General features: G+C 31.3%; 1 long non-coding RNA gene across 1 annotated transcript; it reads right to left on the reverse strand.

Annotated features, from left to right (window-relative positions):
* Positions 1-2,752: 2,752 nt before the first annotated feature.
* LOC109184491 lies at positions 2,753-9,358 on the reverse strand. Its single transcript, XR_002054795.1, has 3 exons — positions 9,127-9,358; positions 5,118-5,122; positions 2,753-2,763 (listed from the first exon to the last, which is right to left on the reverse strand). It is a non-coding gene; the product is annotated as an uncharacterized LOC109184491 (long non-coding RNA).
* Between the last annotated feature and the right edge of the window lie 350 nt (positions 9,359-9,708).

Below are 9,708 nucleotides of genomic sequence, written 5' to 3' on the forward strand. Positions count from 1 at the left end.
GGCCCAGTAAATGATATGGGCCCCTAGTCTCAATTCCAACTCCCACATGGTCCGCACACAGTTTTAGGCCCAACGAATACATTAGTCAAATTGTCCAGTAGTTATGCTGTCCAATCATGGTGCACACGGTTGCAAAAAGACGTCGTTTTGACTAAAAACGCGCGTTCCATTTAAAAAAAATTCAGTTTTGATTCTCCTCAACAGTATTATTGTGGATATATAGTTATGAATTTGTGGATATATAGTTATGAATTTATGAATATTTAGTTCATTCATTCTGGATTTTGTGTTATTCATTCACTGTGGATATATAGTTATGAATTTGTGGATATATAATTCAAATTATGCACAAAAAAAATGCTATTGTCGGGAATCGAACCTTTTTTTTTTAAGTGGGACGCGCGTTTTTAGTCAAAACAACGTCATTTTTGCAACCGTGTGCATCATAATTTGCGCAAATTGTCTATCATGCAAGATCCAATCTAATCTTACAATTACAAAAAATTAAAGTTGATTATGGTATTGCTATTGCATGGACCGTGTCACGGTACACGTTGTCGTTTCACACAAATTTTTTTACGTGACCCATTGTAACATACATTTTAATAACTTATAATATACATTATTTAAAGTATCATGTACATTATTCTAACTCATAAAGTACATTATCTTATCCCAGAAGTTTCATTATTCTAACACATAATATACATTATTCTAATACACATATTCTAACACATAAAGTACATTATTCTAACTTATAAAATTCAACGAAGTTGTTTTGGAGAGTGGTCCATACAACTGTATGGATTGCGCCATTATTTTGAGACTCGTCTTAATGCATTGACAAATTATTATGTGGATCATGGTCTACACAGTGCTGTGTGGACCATAAAAAATACATTTTTAATATAATAACGTATATTATTTGTGTACTGAATATACATTATATAAAGTAATGTATTTTTAATACTCAAATAATGTACTTTTTTCTGAATATATGGTACATTTTTAATATATTAAAAGTACATTATTTGTATATTAAATATACATTATTTGACAATATACTAATAATTTACTTTCTTTTTTTTTTTTTCAAATAATATACATAAATAATATACTTTTAATTTATGATCTACATAATTGTGTTGGTCATGGTTCAACCAGTAATGCCTACTTTTTGGATCAACCATTCTCATCAGATCCACACATATATATATATATATATATATATATATATATATATATATATATATATATATATATATATATATATATATATATATATATATATATATATATATATATATATATATATATATATATATATATATATATATATAGGCGGGTTCAGGTGCGGCAGTGTCTTACGGTGCGGTTATTTCTTACGGTGCGGCAACACCAATAGTTCACCAAATATGCACCATCAACGTTAGGAAATACACCACACAAAACAGAGTAAACAGAGCCCTGCATCACCAAACACACACCATTAGGTGTTAGTAAAAACACCATACACTGTTCGGAAATACACCATTGGGGGTGGTGAGTTATATGGTGTGTTTTTTTGAGTCTGTGGTGTATTTTGTGATGTTTTATTACATTTCATTGGGGTGTGTTTTTATTACACTGTTGGTGCATATTGTTAACACTGCTAGTGTATTCTGGAATTTGATCGCACCGCCGCACCGTAAGACCCCGCCGCATATGAGCGCTCTTCTATATATATATATATATATATATATATATATATATATATATATATATATATATATATTAAATATAATAAAAATATATAATTGGAGAAAGATAACATTAAACGAGTCGCAAGGTGTTCTGACGTCAGCCTCTGTGTGTTACCAAGCTGACGTCATGCGTAGAATTTGACTGTAAACATCATTGACTGGCCTAGCCGCCTATAATAGAGTTTTATAATGGTTTTTTTAATAAATTTTTTAACAGTATATTTATATTATAAAATAATATAATTAAGATCTTATAATCTTAGATTGTCCCACTTTCAAGAAACTAATAAAAGGAAAAAGTATAAAAAGTGAGGGAGACAAGAAATATTACTCCATAATTTGTAAGAGAATTTCTTCCGTCCAAACTTTTATCTATATAAAATAAAATTATAAATACATTACAACGACAACCAAGAAAGGTGTCTTCCTTTTCTTTATTATTGTTATTATTATTTATTTATTTATTTATTTTTTTGAAAACGACTCAAGACTTAGACATGACAATGTAATATAGTTGTCTTTCATAACCTGGGTCTTAATTTTTTGTTTTATCAGGCAATTATTTGATTAGGTTGAATGGTATACAATTTTTTTTCAAAGCTCACTCTCACGGATCCTTATCCGTGAATTGAGTTGGGTTAATATTGAAATATAATACTTATATTGAAAAATATAAAACTAATAACAACAAAAATTATTTGTTATTTATAAGAAAAAAATGTAATACTTTTGATGAAAATTGTAATATTTTTGAATTAGAATGTAAAAGTATTACATTTTTTTTTTTTTTTTGCATAAGTATGACATTTTTTTCATATAAATAATAAATACATTATTTCAGATTAGTATTACATTTTCTGTATAAGTATTAAATTTCATCTCAATCCGACCCAATTCGACTTGTCTCACGAACAAGGACCCCTGTGACGACGATCTCACACAAATTTTTACACTTTTTAACATATAAGACAATCATGTCAGAGTAAAAGATATGGTTAGTTTGGGAAAATATTAAAATTTTCTAAATAAGATAAAAATATTTATGATAAAGTATGAAACATACTTAATTTAATAAAATAATTGCAAAAATTACATATCATTTCTATTAATTAAAATGATATTCATAAATACTTTTTATTTCAATTAGATCAACTATAAGTATTTTAATTTGAACAGACACACAATTGAAACTTGTAAACTACAATAACTAGATAGTAATTCATATACCAAGACTATGTGGTTTAATGGTACCCGAGTTGAACTTCCAGTTGAAAGGTTGTGAGTTTGAGCATCAGTAGAGGCAGGTTGAGTATATGAACAGATACTACATACATTGTAATAGGAGCCGGTAACATTTAAAAAAAAAAAAGAGATAGTAATTCATATAAAAAAAAATTTCTTTTCAAATATTTTTCATAATTAAATTACAAAACATATGTGACATCAATTAATTAATAATTTAAATAATTATTACTGCACATAACAGGTCATAAATGCCGCAATTAATATTAAATAAAAAGTTAAAAATTCAAAGACCACACATAAAATTAGGAATAAATATCACAAATCATATTTTTAATTCTAATGAAAAGATGTGCATTGGGGATTGCTAGAGATCAGACATATGCAATTCGTAATTTTTTGACCTTTTAGATCTATCAAAAGAACAAGTTATCTCAACCTTCAAAAAATTTCATATATAATAATATATTACGTATTTAAGGATAAATGCAAAGGAATACTTTAGGTTAAAAATAGAGTTAAATCTCAACTATAGATCTCTAATACAATCAACAATTCAAAATAAAGAATAATTAAAAAATACGCGGTGACATTGTTGTAATTTTGAGTAGGTAAGTTTAGATGTTATTTTTCTTTGAGTGCATATTTTTTCCTTCTTCAAGTGCACATTTTTCCTTCTTCGAGTGCATATTTTTCTTTTTTGAGTGCACAAGTTCTATCTCAGTCAGTGTTGAAAAAGACGCTACGCGCCCTCTAGGCGGCTGATTTTTTATTTTTATTTTTATTTTTATTTTATTTTTTTATTTAAAAAATCCGGGGTTCGGCCGCCTAGACGCGATTTTTGCAACACTGGTCTTAGTATTTAGTCTTCCCTTTGAATACAAACATTTGGCCTTCAAGTGCATATTCTTGTGCATTAAATTGCATATTTATTGGTCAATGTTTATTATATGTTTTGCATTCTTTTCAATAATCTGTAATTAAATTTCTAATGAAATTTGTGATATTTATAAACGATTTGTATGGGTAATTGTATCAATAACACTTAAGTTGAATAACTTTACTTTTGCTACCATAAATTGCTTCAATTCGATTAAACATATTTATACCTTCGAGTGCAGATTTTTGTCCTTCAAGTGCATATTTATGTGCCTCCAAGTGCACAATTATGGGTGAGTGTTTATCATATGTTTTGTCTTCTTTTTAATAATCTATAACTAATTTCTAATGAAATTTGTGAGATTTACAAACGATTGTATGGGTAATTGTTTAATTTTAATAACACTTAAGTTGGATAACTTCTCTTTTTTGGTACCATAAATTGCATATCAATTTACCTTCGAGTGCAGAATTTTTGTTTTCAAATGCATATTTTTGTGCCTTCAAGTACATGTTTTTGTGCTTTCAACTGCACCATTTTTATTAATTCGATTTTTTTTTTTGTTTTTGAAGAACATTAGATCTGAATGGATTTAAGATTTGTGCCCATTTTTTACCTGGGGAGACCTTCACACAATCTTAAAATATATTGATCTTAAACACACACAATCTTTTTCCAAAAGTAGTGAATAAACAAAAACACAATCATATATGCAATAGTGCATCTGATATTCATCAGGTAATATATCTAATTATGGGCATTCAAAAAAATATCTAATTATGGGATATGATAAGTTCATCGGGGGACAAGCCGTAGCTACATTGAATTCTTGGCATTGTAATGAGAGGTAACAAGTTGATGGTGTCCCACCAGCCAGAAAACTGAACAATTTTAGACCAGAACTTGTCTTCACAAAAGTCTTCCCAGAGGTGGAAATTAAATTACAAACATCATATGGATTGAGAGGGTGTGGTTGTCAAAAGATAGCATGTTGTACGCGATCTAGACTGTTGCCTGCTTTTCCGATGTGTTTGAAATATATATATATATATATATATGGGCTCTCTGGGTTAAAATACAGTACGCTATACCGAGGGAGCTGGCCTGATGCTTAAGGGTGGTATATATGTTGACACCCGTGGTTAGGGAGCCATCGCTTGGGACTTTGGACCGTTGAAGCCCTCTGCGATAAATTGCAGAGCTCTATATGTACGGGGGTGGCCTGGGTTCCAAGGGTGGGTGGAGGTGAGCACCATTGCTCATGTGGCGGACTATTAACGGTTCCCCTGAATAAAAATGCAGAGATCTGTACCGGAGGGGATCTGTCCAACGCATGAGGGTGGTTTGGGTTGGCAGCTGGTTTCATTGCTCCTGTGGATAGTCACATAGGTTCGCTCGGATAAAAATGCAGAGCTCTATACCGCGGGGGACCGACTTGACGCTTGAGGGTATATATATATATATATATATATATATATATATATATATATATATATATATATATATATATATATATATATATATATATATATATATATATATATATATATATATATATATATATATATATATATATATAGAGGGAAGGGATCAGGTGCATTTGTTGCTTCCCGTGCGGGGCGTGAGGTTTATACTTAATGTGCGTGAGATTTGTACTAAATGTGCCTAAGATTTGTACTTAATGTGCGTCATGTTAATATGCGTGAGTTTTGTACTTAATGTGCCAGAGTATTGTGTTTAATGTGCGTGAGATTTGTGCTTCATGTGCGTGAGTATTTCAGAATTACGAGCTCAGAAGGAAACAGAACAGAAAACTCACGCACATTAACGCCCAAGCTTCTTGTTACTTCTTCCTTCAATTTGGCCATGGATTTTGGATTATCAGCTACCTTCAGTGCAGTTAAATGTTTATATAGATGACACACGCACGGCAAAATTTGCACACCAACTAAGTGTGGATTTCTGTTGTATTATTCCCATAATTCTTAACCACCATAGCCGCCTCCGCATCATCATCATCAGGGAGAAGGCAATGGCTACTGGGGATGGGGAAGAAGCTGACATCCATATTTTCTGCTGCATTTTACACATTCACGCATATTAATTACAAATCTTAGGCACATTAATCAACCGCACAACCGCACGGGAACCTTTATATATATATATATATATATATATATATATATATATAATTAGGTTCAAATGCGGATGGTGCGCCAAGGTGCGGAGGTGCAGTGAGATGAGAGCAATTGATCTTGCCTAAATCAATGTCCAGGATTAACAATGATTTAAAAATTCGGTAGTAATTTGGTCCTTTTTCATCTAGGTCAACTTTAAGGTGCATGGTTTTCCTTCTTAAAGTGCATGATTTTTGTACTGCGTGCTTAAGGTGTGTCAGTTGTTAAAAACTTAAATGCATGGTTTTCCTTCTTAAGGTGTGTGATTTTCATTATTAAGGTGCGTCAGTTGTTGAAACTTAAGGTGTGTCGTCCTAAAGCTTTAGGTGCGTGGTTTTCCTTCTTAAGGTACATTGTTTTCCTTCTTAAAGTGCGTCGGTCTAAAGCTTTAGGTGCGTAGTTTTCCTTCTTAAGGTGCATTGTTTTTCTTCTGAAGGTGCGTTGTTTTTCTAAAAAAAAAAATATGATAGCAGTATAATAACAAATAGTAGAGTTGTTATCTTTTGGAGTAAACATGAAGAAGATGGATGCATTTGAGGACGCGTGTTTTTTGAGTCGTTGATCTAAATTTGATCAACGGCTCAGATCTACCCAATTTTCACATGGGAGCATCTCCGCACTAGAACTCATTCATATACATACATACATACATACATACATACATACATACATACATACATACATATATATATATATATATATATATATATATATATATATATATATATATATATAGTAAGGTTCAAGTGTGGCGATGTCGTTAGGTGCGGCAGTGTGGCGTCACCAATAGTTCAACAAATATACACCATCAACGTTAGGAAATGCACCGCAAAAACACACACAAATTAGGTACGCATCACCAAAAACGCACCATTAGGTGTGAGTAAAAAACACCATACAGTGTTCGGAAATACACCATTGGGGTGTGGTGAGTTATATGGTGTATTTTTTGGGTCTGTTGTGTATTTTTTGGTATTGTTTTGCATTTCATTGTGGTGTGTTTCCTTTACATTGTTGGTGCATGTTGTTAACACTGTTGGTGTATTATAAAATTCCGCCGCACCGCCGCACCTAAGGACACATCGTCATATATATATATATATATATATATATATATATATATATATATATATATATATATATATATATATATATATATATATGCATTTGCAATTAAATTAATGCAAAATAAATAAGTAAATAAATAAAATAATTTATCAATGCTAAATTTAAAAATATTCTTCTTTTTTTTTTCTATATATAAAAGAAGTAATGAATAAATAAACTTTTAAAAAGTTGTCCACCAAATATAAAAATTTTCAATTAACTGCCAAAAGTTTTCTATTGCGTATAAAGTGGTAAAAAAAAAAAGTTTAAAAGTTTAAAATTATCATCTACTTTTTGAGTGGTTAAAAAAAATAATTAAAAAGGACAATTCGTCACCAATGTACTTTCATATGAATGTTGTTAATTGTCATATCTACCATTCGAATTTCACTCATGCATGTTTAAAATAACTTTACATAAGTCAAAACTTTATTACATTTAATTATTTAAATGGAAAAAGAAAAATATATTACACATTATATATAAAGAGTGATATTTTAATTGTCCAGTGTTCTGAAATACACAATTGTTGTAGATTTAACAACAAGATGACTACTACTTAGATATCCTATCCAATCTAGTCATTAACACGGTTTCGGTGCACAAATCTATATAAGTGCATTATATATTTGTTAGTTGTTGAAAATTTTTAATATTCATAATTGTATTATCATTATCATAAATCATATATATTTAATTATAATTTTACTTACGAAAAATGGCATTTTTCATCCTGAACTATAAAAGAATAACATTTTGCATCCCGCAATTATATGTGAAGTGACTTTTATAACGCAATACTAACAAAATTCATGGACAAAGAAAACCACATTGCAAACATTTGAAAGATGAAAAGTGATGAAAAATATAATTGAGGAATGAAAAGTGTAATTTTTCAATAATTCATGGACTTTGAATTTCTCATATTAGTTAATGTAATAAAATATGATCAAGATAAATGATATTTTTCGTTCATGAACTATAGGAAAATAATATTTTTCATCCTTTGGTTATATCATTGTTACTTTTTGTCACTAAATTGTCTACATAGTAGATTTTTTATCCCTTAAATATTTGTGAAATGACCCTAAAAAAAAAAAAAAAAAAATCCAACCCCTACAGAATTCATGGACAAAAAAGCCACTCCACAAACAATTGAGTGACAAAAATGATAACACACATAATTAAATTTGAAAAGTTTGATTTTTATTACTCCCTCCGTCCCATTTTATCTGTCTTACTTTCTATTTTAGTCTGTCCCAAAATATTGTCCACTTTCTAAAATTGAACATCATTATTATTATTCTCTTTTTCCCAATTTACCCCTATGAGATTTTACAATATCCCAATTTATTATTCTGTTTTTCGAATTTATCCATACTTCCAGGCGCCGCCGTACCCTTTCCATCCAACACCTCCGGCGCCGCCGTAACCTTTCCATCTCAACACCTCCGGCGCCATGTACGCCGGCGTCCCATACTGGGTATAGACCAAACCATCGTTCCGGAGTTGTTCCGGCAAAGTGGACAGTCCAAAATCTAAAAATTTCAAGTTGCCGTGTTCGTTGAGGAGTAGATTTTCCTGCTTGAGATCCCGGTGATAGATGATGCGGCTGTTGCAGAAATCCACGGCGCTGACCATACTCCAGTTTCATCAAAACCAAAGAGTTGCAAAAGCTAATCCAAAACAATTATTCTACCAAACATAGATATCCATCAAGGTCTCAAATTATATAAAGGATTCAAAATGAAATGAAAGTAGAAGTTTGGCGATGCAGATTTCAATATCTTCAATGAAATAAAAGGATTCACGAAGATTTGCATTTTCGCATTTCGTCTCGCCTCATTATTCATGTGTTGAAATTTCTACGAAATTAGGTGATACAGATCTTCAATATCTTCTCCTATGAGTATGGAGATGTTGATCTCAAAATTTTCGTGGAAGAAAGAATTTTAGAATTCTTATTTGGAGTGAAAACTAGAGAATTTTAGAATTCTTATCTGGAGAGAGAACTAGAACCAGAGAAATAGAAACAAAGAGAGAGAAGAAGTGTATAGTGTGCAGTGTTCTAGTGGGTTCTTGAGTACGTGGTTGGTGAGAGAAAATAAAAAGGGGCAAAACTGGAAAACAAACAACTTTTACTTTGCTCCCTTAAATTTCGTGCAAAAAGAAAACAAGACAACCATTACGGGACTGAGGGAGTATAATTTAGGAAACTTCCTTCTTGATACGGCACTAAAAGTATTACTTCACCACTCGGGGTAATGGTAGTCTTAACTCTTCGTCCTATGCTGGAGCTTTGACCAATGGAGCTTTAACCTAATAATCATTGGCTACTGTTTCCTTTTCCCCTCTTTTTGGCATCATCATCATCAGCGTCGTAACAACGGATGGAGGAAATGCCATGGTTGGAGATGTCAACTTCGGCATGAAGATCACCGAGGCTTTGATGGATTATGCGTGATGGATATATTGGAAATGAACTAATAATAATAGAGACTCGGGTCCGGGAATGTATAACCCGAGCAGCCCAATAAGAGTCTCAAGCCCGGAGCTTACC

The sequence above is a fragment of the Ipomoea nil genome, unplaced genomic scaffold (assembly GCF_001879475.1).
Source record: "Ipomoea nil cultivar Tokyo-kokei standard unplaced genomic scaffold, Asagao_1.1 scaffold1262, whole genome shotgun sequence".
NCBI classification, from domain to species: domain Eukaryota; kingdom Viridiplantae; phylum Streptophyta; class Magnoliopsida; order Solanales; family Convolvulaceae; genus Ipomoea; species Ipomoea nil.